Source organism: Geotrypetes seraphini, chromosome 8, assembly GCF_902459505.1.
Source record: "Geotrypetes seraphini chromosome 8, aGeoSer1.1, whole genome shotgun sequence".
NCBI classification, from domain to species: Eukaryota; Metazoa; Chordata; class Amphibia; order Gymnophiona; family Dermophiidae; genus Geotrypetes; species Geotrypetes seraphini.
In genome coordinates this window covers 48,100,133-48,121,892 of record NC_047091.1, presented here as the reverse complement: position 1 = coordinate 48,121,892, position 21,760 = coordinate 48,100,133, and the positions used below count along the sequence as shown (strand labels likewise).

At 44.0% G+C, this 21,760-nt stretch overlaps 1 protein-coding gene across 1 annotated transcript in view; it reads left to right on the top strand.

The window, feature by feature from the left end:
* Positions 1-349: 349 nt before the first annotated feature.
* Positions 350-21,760, top strand: part of LOC117365987 (jerky protein-like) — a 69,852-nt gene continuing 48,441 nt past the window's right edge. The window contains exon 1 of the mRNA XM_033957002.1: positions 350-778. The gene's annotated coding sequence lies outside the window, so the exon portion shown is untranslated. The remainder of the gene's footprint in view (positions 779-21,760) is intronic.

Sequence of the window (21,760 nt, the reverse complement as noted above, 5' to 3'; positions counted from 1 at the left end):
CAAACTAAAAACTAATCTAAATTTTCTTTCCCTGTTTCCAATTGGGAAAAAAAAGAACGCCGAATTTCTCCTTTAAAAAACCTAACAAACAAGCAAAGGAGAAATAACACCGAAAGCTTTCAGTTGGCAACCGGATCACAGTGGACGTTGACTTGTCTGTTCACGGCAACTTCCCTCAAGCCAGCGGCTTTTAGGACCGTGAAGACTCTTCATGGATGGCTTTAAAGTTCATGGGCCCTGAGGGGGAGAAGGAGTTGAGGACGTGAGCGAGCTTGCTGCACCGTTGGCGCATAGTGATGCCAGTTTAAACTTTAAACCGGCATCACTATGCGCCAACGGTGCAGCAAGCTCGATGAGGCCGCTCACGTCCTCAACTCCTTCTCCCCCTCAGGGCCCATGAGAGGTTCTGGTGGGGCAGGCACATCTCCCTCACTGCAGCCATCAGGAAAAAAAAAAAAAGACAGCTTCCGTGGGGAACTTTTATTACTAGTCGCTGCCTATGGCCCCTCTCCTCAGGGCCCAAGCAAGGTACCACCAGGGGAGGACAGCCCAACAATGCCACTGCAGTTACCATCGAATAAAAAAACACATGGTCGCTAGGCCAACAGAAAGAACGAACAAACGGCTCCAGAGACAAGTGTTCACCTACCCTGCCGTTTTCAGAGAAAGCAGCGCGCGGCCAGCAAAAACAGCCCGCGTCTGTTTGCAACAGAGAGGCCTTCTGTGGGCACAATACCTGCCTCACAGTCCTCATTCAAAGCAATGCTGGATAATTCAGGTAAAATTTGGCCATCTCCTTTAACTAAAAAAAAAAAAAAAAGCAGCAAAAAGAGCACCTTAACCTTTTCTTAGTGAGGATATTTCTCTGCCTCTAAAAAATAGTACCTATGCCTCAGTTATCTACAGGGCCCCTACCAGATATTAGCTCTTTGATTTCTGTGGCACAGTTTTTTCCAAAATAGTAAAAAGGAGTGTGCTGCTTTTTTTTCCCCCCTCTCAGCCTTCTCCCTCTCAACTTGTAGTTGAGACAGCTTCACACTGTTTACACGGTAATATTCAGCAATCCGATCCATCTTCTGATCTTGCAGGAGCAGTTTATCAGTCTCCTCTTCTTGGGGAAAATAATTTATTGCATAATGACCACTATATGCTAACCCCAAAGATTACAATTGTTAATCCACAATACACAGGGTCAAGAATAGGAACTAATAAAGAAATAGTACTGCACCACATGAAAGATTCTCAGCAAGACTTCCTAAAGCCAGCTATACTGCAAGACAACTATTTATTTATAGCCTAATAATCCTAATTCTGTTTAGTCCTCAAAAAAAGAAAAGAATGCTCCCAGGGCAAGAACTCTTGGTTTATACATAAAATATTCATGTTTCCCTTTTTTTCAATCATTTTAGAAAGATCAGGAAAATTTGAATATTGCTCATTCATATGTTTCTGTGTAACTAAGACTAATGCAGTCTCCAGGAAATCCATCACAATTTTGCACATATCGATCTCCTTTGCCAGGTCTCTTGCAGGGAAGGATGTACAGTACTGTTTATTGAATTCTAACAATAGGTGGTAAATTATTTTCAGCCATTCCTACATATCTCTAAAATATTTTTGAACCAAATCTAATAGTGCAAGTAGGGGTGACACAAAACCTAAATAAAGGTAGTAATAGCCTGAAACAAAGGCACTATATTTGCCTGAGAGGGCACATGAAGCAGGAAACTTGTACAATGTGGTGAACTATTATGACAGCTAAGCGGTATACTAAAAGGTTTCATACAATGTCACCATGAACCCATACCATTGCTGTTTGTAGCTGCCCATAGAAGATATAGCCATCATTCTTAATGATCATATTCAACTGCATAAAAGCTGGACAGGAAAAAGAGCCAACATCCTATTGTCATATAGCTTCTGGATCGAAGCACTATCTGTTTTCTAGTTAAGACCGAGCCTCACTACAACTTCAGACTTAGACAGTCTGATCTCATTGGCTGTTGAGTTTTTCATTCTTAATTGTAATTGAAGTTTTGAGAAACATTATTTGGATATACTGAAATACTGGAAGATGGTGTCTGGTACATGCTGCGTTGCACTCTGTGGATTTTGTGTTCCTTAATATTTACGCTCCTGTTTTGGATCATCCGGATTTTTTCAAAGATCTTCAGCTGGCGTTAGTTGAATATGACTCTTGTTCTCGAATATTGGGCGGAGATTTTAATCAAATTCAAGATATCTATATAGATCGATCATCCTCTTGCAAACCCTCAAAATCTAAATCTTTTGCAGCTCTACATGCTTTAAAAGAAGCCTTTTCTCTTGTAGATCCATGGCGTTTACTGTATCCCAAAGGTAGAGAATATTCACACTTTTCACCACCACATAATACCTACTCGAGAATTGATTTCTTCCTTCTCTCCTCCTCTCTCATTCAAGATGTGACAAATACTTTCATACACCCAATAACTCTTACAGATCATGCAGCTATTTCATTACATTTATCTATTTCTGCCCCACGTAAAGAATCTCCCTCTTGGCGACTTAACAATACCCTGCTTTTAGATGAGGTAATAGTAGAAAAAATCAAATCTTTTACTACGGAATTTTTTGAAATCAACACCAAAGATCCAGAAATTTGTCCTTCTATTATTTGGGAAGCTTACAAAGCTTCTCTCAGAGGTGAATTGATCAAACTTGCTTCCTGGAAAAAAAAACAATCCATCCAAAAAGAAAAAGAACTGGAAACCTCTATTAAAAATTTAGAACTACAACATATGTCCAACCATCTACAAGATCAATCCATGCTCCAACGTATTCAAAACTTAAAATATGAATACAATACTCTAGTCTCATGTACGGCCCGTCGTGACATTTTCATTTCCAACTCTGGTCACTATATGGGAGATAATCTTATGGGTCGCCCTTTGGCTAGATATCTCAAAACTAAATCAAAACGCTTGCACATCTCAGCTGTTCAAGATTCATCAGGACAATTAGTCAGAACCAGATCTCAGATTTCTTCCCAATTTGAAAAATTTTATACTACCCTATATCAATCTGATTTTTCAGCCTCTGAAATGGATTTAGATTCATTTCTATCCTCACTAGCTCATCCAACTATATCGGAATCTATTAAAGCAAAACTGGATGCTCCTATAAATATATCTGAGATTGAAAATGCTATAACCTCTCTACCCACTGGGAAAGCTCCTGGCCCGGATGGCTTTACAAATGAGTTTTTCAAATGCTTTCGAACCCTATTGACTCCTCAACTCCTTGCATATTATGATTTCCTTCACTCCACTCCGGACAAACAATTTAATTTCGCTGAGGCCACGATTGTAGTTATTCCCAAGCCAGACAAAGATGCTACTCTGGTTAAAAATTTTCGTCCTATCTCTCTTCTTAATTTGGACTACAAAATTATGGCTAAATTACTTGCACTAAGACTCACCACACTGATCCCATCTCTCGTACATGGAGATCAAACTGGATTCATCAAATATAGATACATTGGGGATAATCTTCGTTTATTTCATCATATCAATGCTCACGCCAAATCAATGTCGGACCCTGTGATTGGTCTAGCCATTGATGCCGAGAAGGCCTTTGACCGAGTGGAGTGGCCTTTCTTATTCCGAGTACTGAAATGGTACAACTTTGGTTCTTTCTTTACAAACTGGATAGAAACATTATACAGACAACCCACGGCTCGTATCTTGATTAACAACTCTCTCTCTAATAGATTTTCCCTCCATAGAGGTACCCGTCAAGGCTGTCCCCTTTCACCATTATTATTTGATTTAGCATTGGAACCTCTATTGACAGCTATCAGACAATGTTCCTTAATTAAAGGTATTCCCTCGTCCAATCGAGAGATTAAACTAGCAGCTTACGCTGACGATGTTCTTCTCTTTCTCAAAGATCCTCTTATCTCTTTACCTCATTTTATCCACATAGTATCTCAATACTCTCAAATATCTGGATATTCTGTTAATTGGGAGAAATCAGAGATTTTTCCGCTAAATGATCACATTTCCTCCTCAGATCTAGCTCATTTTCCTTTTCCATGGTCACAGGGAGCTGTAAAATATTTGGGGATTTTAATACATAAAGACCCATTACTTGCTCAGGATCTCAATATATCTAAAATCAAAAACTTAGTTTCAAGTACTACATCTCGTTGGTCCCCGCTTTATTTGTCCTGGTGGGGTAGAATAGCCTTTATTAAAATGACCTTAGCCCCACAAATTAATTATACTCTATCTATGCTTCCCCTTCTCTGCCATAAATCACTCTTTCATTGGCTTAATATGAAAATTACTGAATTTATTTGGAACAAGAAAAAACCTCGTATTGCTCTCGCCAAGCTGAAGGCCTCTAAGATTAATGGGGGCTTAAATTTACCTGATTTTTATTATTACTACATCGCCTCCTTAGCCAAATACGGAACTCACTGGATTTTTGACTCATATCCACAGGATAAACCAGCATGGTTTGAAATGGAATGCTTTTTATGTGCACCACTACACATCTCTTGCTTCCTTACAGTGTCGATACCTAGACACTTGAGAAAATATTCTTTGTTAAGTGCAACGCAACATGCTTTTCAACTATTAGATGCAACGGCTGAGATCTCTGTTGCTGAAGGCCCACTTATGTCCCTTTGGAATAATTCTAAAATTCAAAGTAAGGGTAGATCCCTTTCATGGAAGAGGTGGCAACGGGCAGGGGTGTGGTTTGTTCATCAATTGATCTCCTCCACTTCATTTATCCCATTTGATACTTTTTGTTCTGTAAACTCACTCCCATCCTCTATATATCCCCAATGGCTTACGCTTACTGAAATACTAGCTAATGTGCAAATGCGCCCTGACTTTATGACCTCTCAACAAACTATTCGTCACTGGTCTACTTTGGCTTTACTGAAAGGTAGGGCGATATCTCTTTTTTATAGCATCTTAAGAGATCACACCTTTACCTTTACACCTCAATCCATGAACCATTGGGGCTCTATCCTAAAGACCACGCTTTCTGAAATAGATTGGGAACTCTTCTGGTCATCTACAAATCGTCCTCTATTATCCTCAAGAGTTTCGCAATCAATGTTCTTTGTTATGTGGAATGTAGTATGGACTCCATTTCGAATGTGGAAAGCGAAACTGAAACAAGACCCTACCTGTTGGAACTGTTTGAAAGAGCCTGGAACTCTTGATCACATGCTTCTTCACTGCACTATGGTTCATTCCTTTTGGATTCGTATCTGGGACACCATAAAATCTATTACCAAATGTTCAGAAGCTATTTCCATAGACATTATAATCCTTCGTTCTCAACACCCTTGTTTCGCACTATCAAACTGTCCTCCTAAACTTATTGACACCATGATTGTGACAGCTCTTATGCACATTTTGAAAAATTGGAAGTCACCCACACTACTAGACTACACCTTTTGGTGGAACTCATTGAGCATGTACCACAAATTCGAATCATATGCATATGAAAAGAACACGATATCTCGTTTATCTACAAATTTGGTGCGAAATAAATCACCTTGGTCATTCTTAGATTCATATGTTCATTCTGCCTTGTAGATACTTCTGCCTCTCTCTCTTTCTCTCTCTCTTTCTTTATCTCTCTTTTTTCTTTTTTATTTCAATTCATCTTCTCTGCTTTTCTATCCTTTCTATTTCTTTTCTTAGCAGTTTCAAATACTCTGAATTCTTCTTACTAATCTACAATATGCAAATAACAGCAATTATGGTTTCTTTTGTTTCTACATCACTATTTCTTATTCAATTTTTATGTATTTGAACTGCTTTCTGTATATTACTTATAATATTCAATAAAATTAATGAACTAAAAAAAAAAAAAAGAAATACTGAGCATCCCAGACTACGTGACACCCTTAGGGGGTGAATTGCTTGGCACTACAATTCTTCCATCCACTGGTATATGGATGACACCCATTCGTTCTGGACTGGAATAAAGGACAGAAATTTATCAGGTAAGACATAGTTTCTCCTTTGTCCAACATCTCGCATCAGCACATTCCTCAACTCACAGAGGACATTTCTGCATTACTATAGAATAACGCAATAGAAGTTCCCCAGCAAGAACAGCTCTAGGGATTCTATTCCAGGTTTTTTCTCATTCTCAAGAACACAAAAGGTCTTCAGCCTATCTTCGATCTTCGGCCTTTAAATAAACTTCTCACACCAGAAACATTCTGGATGATTTCTCTTCCCAGCAATCCTTCCTCTTCTCAGCCACAACGATTGATTAGCTGCCTTGGATCTCAAATATGTGCATATTCACATCCCAATTCATCCTGCCCACTGGAAATTCCTCAGATTCATGTGTCTCACAAAGATTACCAATACAAAGTTCTGCCTTTCAGCCTATCATCAGCCTCACGTGTGTTCACAAAGTGTTTGGCAGTGGTAGCAGCCGACCTCAGGGCCACATCACATGGTATTTTCCTTACCTGGTCGAGTGGCTCCTGGTAGCTCATTCCAAGGAGCAGCTGTTGCTTACCATTCAAGCCACAGTGCACTCCCTCCAAGCACTGGGCTTTCTAATCAATTCCGACAAATCCAACCTGCAGCCTGTGCGTTACTTCATTTATATAGACGCACGGCTACAAGGGCTTATTTACCAGAAGGATGTCATCAGGCAATTGTTACTCAGGTGAATTGGATACAACATTCTTTCGCTCTTCCGGCATGTGGAGTGTTGTGCCTTCTTAGATCACATGGCTGTATCCCTTTCTCTAGTGCCACATGCCAGACTACACATGCGTTCTCTGCAATGGCATCTCAAGCTATATTGAAAGCAGCATTTTCAGTCTCTGGCCACTTTGATTCCTTTTTCAGATACCAAAGTCAAAGTTTCCCTATCATGGTGGATTCACTCTCTGGCCTTCAAACAAGGATGCCGTTCCAGCCTCCTTCTCCTCTTCTCACCATTACCACAGATGCCTCCAACAAAGGGCTGGGGAGCGTATCTCAATCACCGTCAGACTTAGAGTTTTTGGTCAACAAGAGAACTCCATTGTCACATCAATCTGCTGGAACTTTGTGCAATTATATTATGCGTTCAGAGCAGTGGCGTACCTAGCAAATGTGTAAAGTTGGTGGAGACCCTTAGGAAGTGTTCAAAGTCCAAAAATCCTTAGATTGTCATAAATAACATAGACCACTATCAAATTATGTTTAACTAGCTTTATAGCCTGTTACATTAACGGGTGCTAGAATATATGTGTGTCTGTCTTTATTTCTTTCTCTCTCTGTCTCCTTAGCCGCTTTTTCCTGTCCATTCTCCCTTATTTTTACCTCCCCTGTGTCCACCACCACCCCTTCACTGCTCCCCTTATCCAACAGCAGCCCTTCTCCCTTTGTTTTACCTCCCCCCTGTCCATCAGCACCTCTTCCTGCTCCCCCTGTCCAGCAGTAAGCCTCCCTTCATTTTTCCCCCGTGTCCATCATCACCTCTTCCTGCTCCCTCTGTCCAGCAGTAGGCCTCCCTCCATTTCCCCCCTGTCCATCAGCACCTCTTCCTGCTCCCCCTGTCCAACAATAGGCCTCCATTCCTTCCCCCCCGTCCATCATCACCTCTTCCTGCTCCCTCTGTCCAGCAGTAGGCCTTCCTTCATTTCCCCCCCCTGTCCATCAGCACCTCTTCCTGCTCCCCCTGTCCAGCAGTAGGCCTCCCTTCATTTCCCCCCTGTCCATCAGCACCTCTTCCTGCTCCCCCTGTCCAGCAGTAGGTCTCCCTTTATTTTTCCCCCCTGTCCATCAGCACCTCTTCCTGTTCCCCCTGTCAAGCAATAAGCCTCCCTTCCTTTCCCCCCCCTGTCCATCATCACCTCTTCCTGCTCCATCTGTCCAGCAATAGGCCTCCCTTCATTTCTCCCCCCCCTGTCCATCAGCACCCCTTCCTGCTCCCCCTGTCCACGGGAGTTAGTAAAGGGCCGGTGTCTGCCATTCTCCCCAGAGTCCTTGCGCCCCCCCCCTTCCCTTCCCTTCCCACGGACCTGACTACCTACCCGGCGATTCAAGCAGCGTGTGCAGCAGTCTTCACACGCTGCTTCGGGTCCTTCTACTGCCCTGATTTACTCTGGCACGTCCCTGATGACATCATCAGAGACACGGCAGAGCAAATCAGGGAAGTAGAAGGGCCCGAAACAGCGTGTGACGACTGGTGCACACGCTGCTTGAATCGCCAAGGTAGTCGGGTCTGCGGGAAGGGTGGTGAGCGGAAAAGGACTCGGACTCCTGTGGTCTGTCGCAGAGGGTGGCCCGGCTTCATTTCAGCCGCAGGGAAGGCTCACTGCCCCAGCTCCTTACCCGTCCGCAGCCCGGGCCAGGCCTCCTGCGCTTTCTCAGCGGCCCGGCTCGCTCGGTTGGTTTTTTTTTTTTGTTTACCTGGCCACTTCTTCCTGCATTCGCTGCTCTCCGTCAGTGAGGTAATAAGCGCGCATGCGCACTTGTCTTGCCACATCCCGACAGAAAAGGGATCAGGGAACATGCGAGGCAAGTGCGCATGCGCGGCTAGCATTTTATTATTTAAGATGCATAATTCTTTTACAAAGCAGAGGAAAAAGACCTCAAACAACCCTTGGACTCCAATCAATGGAAGGACTCCACTTTAGGGTTAGGGTATCATCATAGGTCAAAAACCTCTGTTATGATTTTTTTAAGTTAATTTAATCTTTTTTATCAATGTGTTAATTTTTAAATATTTTATTTTTATCAATGATTTAATGTCCAATATCTATTTCTTCCAAATTTTAAATATAGAGCAGGCAACCATCAGTAATTTGGCACTATGATAAAACTGAATATAGGCACAGATTTGGGAGAAATAGATATTGGACATTAAATTATTGATAAATATAAAATATTTAAAAATTAACACATTGATAAAAAAGATTAAATTAACTTAAAAAAATCATAACAGAGGTTATCCCAGGACAAGCAGGCAGCATATTCTTGACTGATGGGTGACGGCACCGACGGAGCCCCGGTACGGACAATTTTAGAGTGATTGCACTCTAAGAACTTAGAAAGTTCTAGGTAGGCCGCACCGCGCGAGTGCCTTCCCGCCCGACGAAGGCGCGCGGTCCCCAGTTTCTTAGTTTCCGCGGAGCTAAGAAGACCCGTGTTTCCAACGGCTGTTGGACTCTCTTTTTTCGCCTTCCCGCTCGCGTATTTCTTTCAGTGAATTTTCTTCACGTTTTGTTTTCTTATTTTCTTAAAAAAAAAAAAAAAGTATTTTTTTTTTACTTTTTTCGGTCGGCCCCGGCGGGGCCTGTTGGCACCATCGAAGCTTCGGGCTTCGATTTTGCTACGGCCGTTTTTCCCTAAATGCCCCCTTCACCGGGTTTTAAAAAGTGTCAGCGGTGTGCACGCCCTATCTCTTTATCCGACCCGCACAAGTGGTGCCTTCAGTGTTTGGGTCTGGACCATAGGGCAGAAACGTGCACCCGCTGTAGTTCTCTTCAAAAGAGAACTTTGAAGAATTGACAAATTCAACAGCGGATTCTTTTCGGTACCGCTATGGAAGTCCCACCGGCATCGACTCCGGCAACTTCCTCTAAATCGACATCGGTGGTTTCGACACCGCAAGATGTATCGTCGGTGTCGCACCCTGTCGGTAAGCCGGCTAAGAAGCCATCCCCTACTGTTCTTGGCCCGCCAGTCGAACAAGCAGTGAGCCAAGTCCTGCAGACTGCGCGCCGGCCCCGCAAATGCTCTGCTCCCATAGAAGTCACTGCCTCTTCATCGGCATCGACTTCGCCTGAGCTCAACAAATGTTTGGTCAAGGAGAAGTTCAAAATGCTTCCTCTTGCCACCCTCTACCCTCTTCTCTCTCAGGGCGACTGGCTTTGCTCCCTCGATCTCAAAGAGGCTTACACACATATTCCTATTCATCTGACGTCCAGGCAATATCTGCGCTTTCTCATCAATCACAATCATTATCAGTACAAGGTGCTACCCTTCGGTCTGGCCTCCTCTCCCAGGGTATTCACCAAGTGTCTGATTGTGGTAGCGGCCTATCTCCGCTCTCACAGTTTTCAAGTCTTCCCTTACTTGGACGACTGGCTGATCAAGGTTCACTCTCCTCAGGTGGTTCTGCTTGCCACCAACCAGACCATTCACTTTCTTTCGACTGTTGGGTTTCGAAATCAATCTACCCAAGTCACATCTCATTCCAACCCAGCGACTCCAATTCATTGGAGCCATTCTGGACACTGTTCTGATGAGGGCGTTTCTTTCACCCAACCGCCTTCAGACCATCCTTCTTCTCTGTCGGCAGGTGTTTCAACAGATGACCATCTCTGCCAATCACATGATGGTGCTCTTGGGGCACATGGCTTCCACAGTACATGTTACCCCCTTCGCACGTCTCCATCTGCGTACTCCTCAATGGACCCTAGCAACTCAGTGGTCTCAAGCGACGGATCCTTGCTCACAACACATATCTGTGACCTTGTCTCTTTGACAGTCGCTTCTTTGGTGGTTGACATCTTCAAATCTATCCAGAGGTCTACTGTTCCATCTACCTCCTCATCACTTCGTGATCACCACAGACACATCCCCTTATGCCTGGGGAGCTCACTTGAACGACTTCCAAACTCAGGGGCTTTGGACTGCCCAGGAAAAGAAACACCACATCAATTTCCTGGAACTACGAGCGATGTTTTATGCCCTCAAGGCATTTCAACATCTTCTCTTTCCTCAAGTACTTATCATTTGCAGAGACAATCAAGTTGCAATGTACTACATCAACAAACAGGGAGGGACGGGCTCTCGCCTGTTGTGTCAGGAAGCCCAACGGATTTGGTCTTGGGCGACAGCTCGTCATTTATTCCTGAAAGCTGTCTACATTCAGGGGGAACAGAATTCCTTAGCAGATAATCTCAGCAGAATTCTCCAACCTCACGAATGGACTCTCGACCCCTTGACTCTCCAATCCATTTTCGCTCAATGGGGCACTCCTCAAGTGGACCTTTTTACAGCTCCTCACAATCATCAGCTGCCCCTGTTTTGTTCTAGACTCTACTCTCCTCACCTTCTGGCACCCGATGCATTTCTCCTGGATTGGACCAATCTCTTCCTATATGCATTTCCTCCTCTACCGCTCATGCTGCGAACACTGTTCAAGCTCAGGAGGGAACAAGCCACCATGATTCTCATCGCTCCACGGTGGCCCAGGCAACATTGGTTCTCCCTTCTACTTCAACTCAGTTCCAAGGAACCCATACTTCTTCCACTGTTTCCTTCTCTGCTTACTCAGCATCAGCAGACACTACTGCATCCCAACTTATAGTCTCTGCACCTGTCAGCTTGGTATCTCTCGGGCTGACTTCGGCTCGCTTACTCCTTTCTCAGCCTGTCCGTTCTATCATTGATGCTTCCAGGAAACCGGCCACGCTTCACTGTTATCAGCAGAAGTGGTCTCGGTTTTCTTCCTGGTGTCTTTTGCATCACCATAATCCCATGTCTTTAGCAGTGAGACTGATGTTGGACTATCTTCTTTCCTTGTCTGACTCTGGTCTCAAATCTACTTCTATCAGAGTTCATCTTAGTGCCATTGCTGCCTTTCATGAGCCAATTCATGGAAAACCCCTCTCGGCTCATCCTTTGGTTTCTAGGTTCATGAGGGGCCTTTTCAATGTGAAACCACCTCTCAAGCCCCCTCCTATGGTCTGGGATCTCAATGTGGTTCTTTCCGCTTTAATGAAGCCTCCTTTTGAACCTTTGGCCACAGCACATTTCAAATTTCTTACTTGGAAAGTGGTCTTCCTTATAGCTCTCACTTCTGCCAGGAGGGTCAGTGAGTTGCATGCACTAGTGACCTTTTACTGTTTTTCACCATGATAAGGTGGTTCTACATACATACCCAAAGTTTCTCCCTAAGGTTGTGTCTGACTTTCATATTAATCAGTCCTGTCCTACCTGTTTTTTTCCCAAAGCCTCATTCTCATCCAGGTGAACAGGCTTTGCATACCTTGGACTGTAAACGTGCTTTGGCTTACTATCTCGAACGCACTAAACCTCACAGATCATCTCCTCAACTGTTTTTGTCATTTGATCCTAACAAGTTGGGTCATCCTGTATCTAAACGCACTCTATCCAATTGGCTTGCTGCTTGCGTTTCATTCTGTTATGCTCAGTCGGGCCTGACACTGGAAGGTTCTGTTACGGGCCACAAAGTTAGAGCTATGGCAGCGTCTGTAGCTTTCCTCCGCTCCACTTCCATTGAGGAAATCTGCAAGGCTGCCACTTGGTCCTCAGTTCATACTTTTACCTCTCACTATTGTCTGGATGCATTCTCCAGACGGGATGGACACTTCGGCCAATCTGTTTTACAAAATTTGTTTTCCTAATGGCCAACCTTCCCTCCATCCCTCTTTTTGTTAGCTTGGAGGTCACCCATCAGTCAAGAATATGCTGCCTGCTTGTCCTGGGATAAAGCACAGTTACTTACCGTAACAGGTGTTATCCAGGGACAGCAGGCAGATATTCTTGCGTCCCTCTCACCTCCCCGGGTTGGCTTCTTAGCTGTCTTATAGTAACTGGGGACTGCTCGCCTTCGTCGGGCGGGAAGGCACTCGCGCACGCGCGGTGCGGCCTAACTAGAACTTTCTAAGTTCTTAGAGTGCAATCACTCTAAAATTGTCCGTACCGGGGCTCCGTCGGTGCCGTCACCCATCAGTCAAGAATATCTGCCTGCTGTCCCTGGATAACACCTGTTACGGTAAGTAACTGTGCTTTTTTGATCTATGATACCCTAACCCTAAACTGGAGTCCTTCCATTGATTGGAGTCCAAGGGTTGTTTGAGGTCTTTTTCCTCTGCTTTGTAAAAGAATTATGCATTACACATAATTTGAAAATACCTAGCAAATGTGACAACCCCGGGCCCATCATTTTTTGCCCCCCCCCCCTCATCTATATGAAAAATATGATTTTTAGTAACAATCCACATATTGCACAAGAGTGTACCTAGGAAAAGGCAGCATCTTAAACACTGCAGTGAGCACTAGAAAACCAACACATACATTGTAAAATTAAACAAGCCAGATCCAACACAGTCAATTGATCCTGCAGTCAATGCCAACTGAAAACTATGTCCTTTTCATACACAAAGAACAGAGATACATCCTCGCCCAATATGGAATAATCACAAACTAAAAATAGAAATATGTAGACAAAAGTTAAACTGAACCGCCAAGAAACCAGACTCTGCATAGTTTCAAGTTTCACGTTTATTGTAGTTTTGATTTAAATGCAATATCAAGTATTTTCAATGTGTATAACAATAATAAAAATTTAGGGGAACAAATAAAATCATTTGAGACAATAAACATACAAACCTATCCATAGTTAATTAAAGATACATAAGAAATATCAGGAAAAACTACATTTGTTTTAAAAGAAAAAAAATAACGAAAATAAAAAAAACATTTAGGAAAGGAACAACATCAGGAAGGGTATTAAAAATTTTTTTAATGAAATTTGGTTTGGAAAAAATGTTTAAAAAAGGCTTAACCTAGAAGTAAATAGGAAAATCAAAAAAGATTATCTGATCTAAGATTCATATGCAAAATCAAAGACACCATAATTCAAATGAAAGGAACAGTTTTTCCCCTCGAACAAACCTTAAAAATACTGGGAGTCACGCTGGACAAACATCTATCCTAGAGAAACACACTGATCTCACAGTCAGGAAAAGCATCTCGGTGCTCTGGAAACTTGGCACCATAAAAAATACTTTGATGACATCTCATTCCGCCTACTAGTACAATCCTCCATTCTCAGCATACTGGATTACTGCAATATCATTTACTTGAGCTCCACGAAGAAAACCATCAGGAGACTAAAAATGATCCAGAACACCGCCGTCCGCCTCATATTCGGCCTGAACAAATAGCAACACATCACCCCTTTTTACCACAAACTTCATTGGCTGCCATTCGAATCCAGAGTCCTATTCAAGTTCGCCTGCTTCTGCTACAAAACAGCTATTGGTTTATCGCAAAGATATATCAATCCACACTTCATTCTGAATTAGAAATCCCGCAGAATTCAGCTGTTTGCCTTCCCCTCCCTAAAACTATGTCATCTCAAAAGATTCCTAGACAAAACCTTCGCCTTCCAGGTGGTTAAGCTGAACCTATGGCTAGCCCAAATTGTACTCAAAGCCCCTACCTACCTTGGCTTCAGAAAATTACTCAAAACTCACCTATTCCGCGAACAGGACCCTTAATCCCCCTGTCTTGCAATGAACCAAAACCACCTCCTCCCCCTCTTATTGCTCTTCCCCCTCCTCCCCTCCCCTTTGACTCTCTCTTCTCCCATTCCTTCTAACCTCAACTACATTGTTGCTTGTAACTCTGATAAAATGCTGTGAATTCGCTTGTAATCTCTGATCTTAATTAATTGATGTGAACCGCCTAGAACTCCCTGGGTATGGCGGTATACAAGAATAAAATTATTATTATTATTATCTTTATAAAGATTGCTTTTTAGTTTGCTTTTAAATTTTTCTAAGGAGGTTTCAGCACGCAGAAAAATAGTGATACTTGTCCCCTAATATGCAAAATATAAAGACAGTAGATGTAAATTTGAAAAAACTGATACATAACAATCACCACTTTACAAATTAACAAATAAAAATAAAACAAATAATGAGAAATAAGAAAATACCATTTTATTGGACTAATCCATTTTTCAATTAGCTTTCAGAGGCCAAATCTTTCTTCTGTTATGGTGTCCTGTCGTGACCTGAGGAAAAGGGTTTAGTCCAAAAAATTGCCTTATTTCCATTTCCTGTTTATAAACTTTTATCAATACAGTTACAATACTACTTGATTCTAAGTAAAGCAACAAAAATATATTCTATCTTTTGTCATTTATGCTTTAATCATCTTCTCTTTGCTCTCTTCTTTCTGTACAGTGTTTGTCCTCTCTCCCTTCCATGCAACATCTGCCCTCTCTTTGCCCCTTCCACCCAACTTCTGCCCTCTCTCTCTACCTCTTCCATCTACTGCCCACACTCTCTCTGCCCCTTCCATCTACTGTCTACCCTCTCTCTATTTCATATGGCATCTTCCCTCTTTATATGTCCCTTCAATAAACTGTATATCCTGTGTCCCTTCTCTCCTTTGCACATGATTCATTTCAGCTTCACCCCCTCTCCATTTTTCTGTCTCCACCCCCTCCCTTATGCTTTGGCAACTCTCTTTCTCTTCTCCTCTCCTTCCTTCCTTCCCACTCTGCACCATGGTCTGGTATCTCTATCTCCTTCCCTTCCCTCCCTCCCATGCCATGGCATCTCTTCCTCCCTCTCCATGGTCTGGTATCTCCTTTTCTTTTTTCCTTTCTCTCCCTCCCATGGACTTGGCATCTCTGATTTCTCTCCCCCTTCCCTGTGCAGCAGCAGCATTTCTCTCCCCCTTGCCTGTGCAGCATTTCTCCCCCTTCCCTGTGCAGCATTTCTCCCCCCTTCCCTGTGCAGCAGCAGCATTTCTCCCCCATTGCCTGTGCAGTATTTCTCCCCCCTTGCCTGTGCAGCAGCAGCATGTCTCTCCCCCCTTGCCTATGCAGCAACAATATTTCCCTGCCCAGCATTTCTGACCGGTTCCCCTGCTCAAAGCAGGCATCTACACCTCACGTGATCCACGCTGTGTCGGAAGCCTTCTCTCTGACATCGTTACGTCAGAGGGATCACTTCTGACGCAGCTGTGGATCGCACGAGGAGCCGATGCCCACGGCTTTGAGCAGGGGAGCCAGCCAGAAGCTGAACAACCGCCGGAGTGAGCACTCGCGGATACCCCTGTTTACTGCCGCCGCTGCTGCTGGTTAAGGAAAGCAGCAGAATAGGGAGGGTGGCTGGCTGTGCACCCCCCCTTGGGGTGTGCACCCCCCCCCTTGGGGCGTGCATCCTGGGCGGACCTCCCCCCCCCCCTTGGTATGCCACTGGTTCAGAGTGTTCAGCCAGTATGTGCGCAACACACAGCTTCTGATTCAAACAGACAACCAAGTAGCGATGTTCTATCTGAACAAACAAGGAGGTTCAGGGTCCTTACCCCTTGAAGCCCATCGTCTATGGACTTTTGTGCTCTCTCTCCACAGATATGCACGAAGTATACATTCCAGGGAAAATGAATGTCATTGCAAATTCCTTCAGCCGAAAGCTCAATCCTCATGACTAGACCTTAAACACAGAAGTACTACAATCCATTTTTCACCAATGGGGCACTTCTGTGATGGATCTATTTGCTTCTACAAACAATGTTCAGTGTACCCATCATTGCTCGCTACGACCTGCTCCTCATGAAGTCGCCAAGGACACTTTCTCAATTCCATGGACCTCCAATCTTTCAACGCTTTTCTACCGATCTCGCTGTCCAAAGTTCTCCAAAGCTCAACTGATTCTCTTAGCGCCTCATTGGCCCAGACATATCTGGTATCCCATCCTTCTGAACCTTCTGGATGCCCATCCAATCCCATTGGGGGATCATCCGTGTTTTCTTTTTTAGCGGGATACTCACCTAGTACATCCCAATCTTTGTAGCTTCCATCTCACAGCTTGGAAACTGAACAGTTAATCCTCACTAATGTTCCAATCTCATCAGCAGTAAAAACCATACTTCTTGCAGCCAGAAAGCCATCTACCAGGAAGTCTTATCAGTTGAAATGGAAACGTTTTTCCATCTGGGCAGACTGACAAGATAAAGACCCATTCTGCTGCCTTGTGGATCATATGTTAACTTACTACCTTTATCAAATTCAGGTCTTAAGACCAACTCTGTATGCCTTCACCTTTCAGCTATATCGGCCTACCACCATTTTTTTTGGATGGAAAACCACTTTCAAAAAATCCTCTGGTTTCTCAATTTTTGGCAAGATCTTAACAATCTCCGACCTCCACTTTGTACTCCACCTTCAGCCTGGGATCTCAACATTGTCTTGAACCAATTAATGAAGGATCCCTTTGAACCCTTGGGATCTTACAGTTCTTAACATGGAAAACAGCTTTTTTTTGTGGCCTTTAAGTCAGCCAGAAGTTAGCGAATGGCAAGCACTGGTCATCTATGACTAAGGTGACCATACATCCCGTTTTTAGATCCCCTGTCCCGTTGTCCCCACACACAGCTTTGGGATGCTGAAATGTCCCGTTTTCAGGGACAGCGTCCTGAAGCTGTGCGCGGGGACAAAGGGACAGGCAATCACTTCCCCTCCCTGCCACGCTAAAGCCATCCTCTCTCTTTCCCTTCATCCTGCCCCGGTTTCAACCCCCTCCCCCGGATCTGCAGCCACTGCTGCTTGCCAGCCTCTCTCCTTACCTCCCTTCAGTGAGGGCCAGAGTGAGGCTTGGTGGATCCTGAGAGGAGCTATTGGAGCCTCAAAATGAGGCTTGGATTGCTATGAGTGCAGCAATTGCAGCTCCAGAACGAGGCTTGATTTTCACAGCGCGAGATCCAGAGCTGCACTGGTTGAATAGTTAATGCCTTCCAAAAATACGAGCAGCCAAGAAACCGAGGTAGGCGGGGAACAGGGTAGAGGAAAACCCAGACAAACTCTCACATTTTAGACAGACGTCTGTGAAGGGGCACATATATTCTTTGTAAGTTTTTCTATTCCTGCTTGTGTAAAAGGAACTGCTGAAACAGTTATCATTTTGCCAAGAAACCACAAGGTCTTTTCTTTTTGTGTTCTGAGCTCTGTGTCCCCATTTTGTTCTGTAGTTGACTTGTTTTGATAAGAAACATTTGTTAAAAAAGAAACATTGCTAGACCTTAGACAACAGTATTATATGCTATAATGGAAACTTCCCACTATTCCCCCCTTATGTTTGCCACCTCTTTCTAGTTGCTTTTATGTATCCTGTTACCAAATATGGTCTTTCCTACAGTCATATGCTGAAAAAACTGACCCATGTGAAATGCTATAAATATGGATGCAGTATTCTAAATAAACGGGATATTTTTTTGGCCATTCAACTGCATGTATGTTCTTTTCTTTCTAATGAGATGCCCCCCCGATGCATCGGTACCAGAGACAACAGAGTATGTGTGTGAGGTAGTATTGGAATCTGAACCTTTTCAGTCTGGACACTCCTTTAAAAAGAGGACTTGACTGGCTAAATCCGGATGTCTGATAATTCTAGATAGAAGAGGAGGGGGAATGAGGGGGGTTGTGAAGGCTCCATTGAAAGTTTCTGGGTGGCAAGCAGCGGCGGCGGACCGGAGGGGGGGTGTTGAATTGGTGGTGGAGGGAGGGGTGGGGAGAGAGGCTGGCAGGCAGCGGCGGTGGACCGGAAGGGGGGGTGGGGTTTGAATTGGTGCGGGAAGGAGGGAGGGTGGTAGGCTGGCAGGCTGGCTTCGGGGGAGGGGGTGGGACAAAGGCTGGAAGGTAGTGAGGGGGACATAGGAAGGAGGCACTGGGGGCACTAAGGACATATGAAGGAGGCACTAAGGACATAGGATGGGACACTAAGGACATAGGAAGGAAGGAGGGAGGGAACAGAAAGGGACAATTGTTTGGCCTGAGTGCAGAAAGAAAGAAATGAAAGGATACACAGACAGAAGGAAATGCAACCACAGACTCATGAAATCACCAGACAGCAAAGGTAGGAAAAATGATTTTATTTTCAATTTAGTGATCAAAATGTGTCAGTTTTGAGAATTTATATCTGCTGTCTATATTTTGCACTATATTTGTCTATTTTTCTATAGTTACTGAGGTGACATCTTTGAAAACCCCCCAATATAAATGATAATTAACATTTTCTTTGCGTATAGGGTGCTTTGTGTTTTTTTAAATTTTATGGTTACCATTATGAAATAATAAGATATTGTGTGTACATGAAAAGTGAATGGAAGAAATTGGGGGCGGGGCTAGGGTGGGATTGGGGGGTGGGACTGAATATTAATAGATGTCCCGTTTTGATGAAAAAATAAATGGTCACATTATCTATGACCCATATCTTCAATTTTTTCCCGATAAAGTTCTTCTTCGTACTCATTCAAAATTTCTTCCAAAAGTAGTTACGGACTTTCACATCAATCAGTCCATTTCCTTGCCATCATTCTTCCTCCTCCACATGGTTCAACAGAGCAAACTCTTCACACACTGGATGGCAAAAGAGCAGTACTTTACTATCTATACATGACTGCTTCTATCCATGCCACCAATCAGCTATTTGTTTCCTTCAATACAGCTACTCAAGGATATGCGATTTCTATGTTGAATCGATTTTTATTTTCAAATAACAAGAAACAATCACATATGCCCTAACCTCTCCAGCAGAAGAAACAGTCAAAAACAAACAGTAGATCCAACAATCCCACCCCTCCCACCCCCCATCCCCAAACCCCCTATACAAAAGCAGAGATAGTGAACTGCAGTAGGCTTGGACTCTGATAGCCCACCGCTAAAAACAATGAGTAACTCCAACCAGGAGAAAAGGGAGAAAAGAAAGAGAGAAAGAAAAGAAAGAAGAAGAAAGAGAAGTATACCTGGCACCCCGCAAGATGGAGATCAAGCCCGGTTCTCCAAAAATTCACAAGGAATTCAAAATGTCACTTCTAGCCCGTGGTGATAAGGAAAATAGATAAGAATCCCAGGTCCGAAGAAACTGGCGCTTTCTTCGCAAGCTAAGAGACGCATCCTTCCGCTCCAGCAGCAGCAGAGCATGCAAACGATTTCGCCAGTCCCAAAAGGAAGGTAAAGTTTCCCCAATCCAAACAGATAGAATTACCTTCTTCCCCAAGACACCCACCCTTCTCATAAACTGCCGCTGACCCGAATCTGATAAACGGAAGGCCTCATACTTATCTAGCAGGAGTCCAGCTGGAGAAAAAGCCAATGGAGTGCCTAACACACGCTCCACATAAGATATAACTTGACGCCAAAAATGTTTGATTTTCACACAAGTCCAAAAGGCGTGAAGAAACGAATGGGGCAGCTGGAGACATTTGGGGCATAAAGGAGAATCCGTGTAACCCGAATAATACAATTGGCTCTTCGTGAAATATCCCCGGTGAAGTACCCTGAACTGACACTCCCGCAGATCCGCATTAACAGAGATTCCCGGGATTCGTGCAATCAAGGAAGAAAGATCCAGAGCGTCTCGCGCTATCCCCAGATCCTGACACCAACGATCATGTAGGACAGCCCGATCGGGCGAGCCCAATAAACGATGGAAATCTTTATAAAGGCCCGAAACTGTAAACCCATCTTCCAAGTAGGGATCCAACAATGCCGCAAATTTGTCTTCAATAGGAAAGGCCAAAGCGGTCCGGGGGAGGGAACGGATGTAATGCTGAAGTTGCCGAAACGCCAGAAAGTCGCCCGCTGTAAAAAACCCCGCCCGGACCACAGCATCCCAGGATATTAAAGAGCCATCCTCCTGAAGAACATGGGTAAGTAACGTGAAATCCCGGGATGCCAGCTTTCGAAAACTCGCATTCTCCATGCCGGGGCTGAATTGTAAATTCCCCTGAATAGGTAAGTATCTAGTAATCGAGGGAGTACCCTTCCATGAGTCCAACACATAAGACCAAACAATGCGGAGCGAGTGCAACAACAAGCTCCCCCGGAGGGCCGCCGGTAGGGCAGAACGGGGCGCATGCACCAGAGACAAAATATGCCAGGGCGCAAAAAATTCCTTCTCATAGGCTTTTAGAATAAAATCCTGACGATCTGAGAGCCACTCTCCCAGAAATCGCATCAAACAAGCAGCGTTGTACAGCCGAAAATGTGGCAACCCCAGTCCCCCTCCACCCCACGCTCCCAACAGGTAACGCAGCGCCACCCGAGGCCGTCTTCCCCCCAAAAAAAATCGAGAAAGCATAGAGTGTAGTCTAATAATATCTCGTTTCAATAGCCAGAAAGGAAGCATCTGTAAAGTGTAAAGCCATTTAGGAAAAAGGACCATATTAAACAAATGAATCCTGCCTGATAAAGACAGAGGAAGAGGAGACCATCGAGCGAAACAGTCAGCCGAAGAGCAGAACAAAGAATCAATATTTACTCGATATAACGCAGAAGTACGAGGCGTCAACTGGATCCCAAGATAACGAAACGATGAAGAAGCCCATTGAAGAGGAAACTGTCCCGGCCAGGAGTCCCACAGGTCCGAGGATGTGGCCAACGCCAAGGATTTATCAAGGTTAAGTTTAAAACCAGAATAATCTCCATATTCTTGAAACGTGGTCATCAGATTGGAAAGAGATATCACAGGATCCGAAATATGGACCAGAAGATCATCCGCAAAGGCCGAGATCTTAAATTCAGAAGAACCTATTCGAATACCCGAGATCGCTCCATTAAGCTGAATATCACGGATCAGAGGATCCAACGACAGTGCAAAGAGCAATGGGGAAAGGGGACATCCCTGACGCGTGCCCCGACATATTGAGAATGAAGAAGAACAAAGTCCATTGGCCCAGACAACAGCAGTAGGAGAATGATAAAGCACCCGAATCGCATCCTGAAAAAGACCCGTTATGCCATACCGATTTAAAACCTCAAATAAAAAAGTCCAAGAGACCCGATCGAAGGCCTTCTCAGCATCAAAGCTGACCAATAGAGAAGAGGTTTTGGTTCTCTCCACGAATTCCAGAGACGCCAATATGGATCTAATGTTTTTCACACTAGTACGCCCCTGCACAAATCCCACCTGCGGGGATGCAATCAAATCAGGGAGAACACAGGCCAATCGATTAGCCAAAACCTT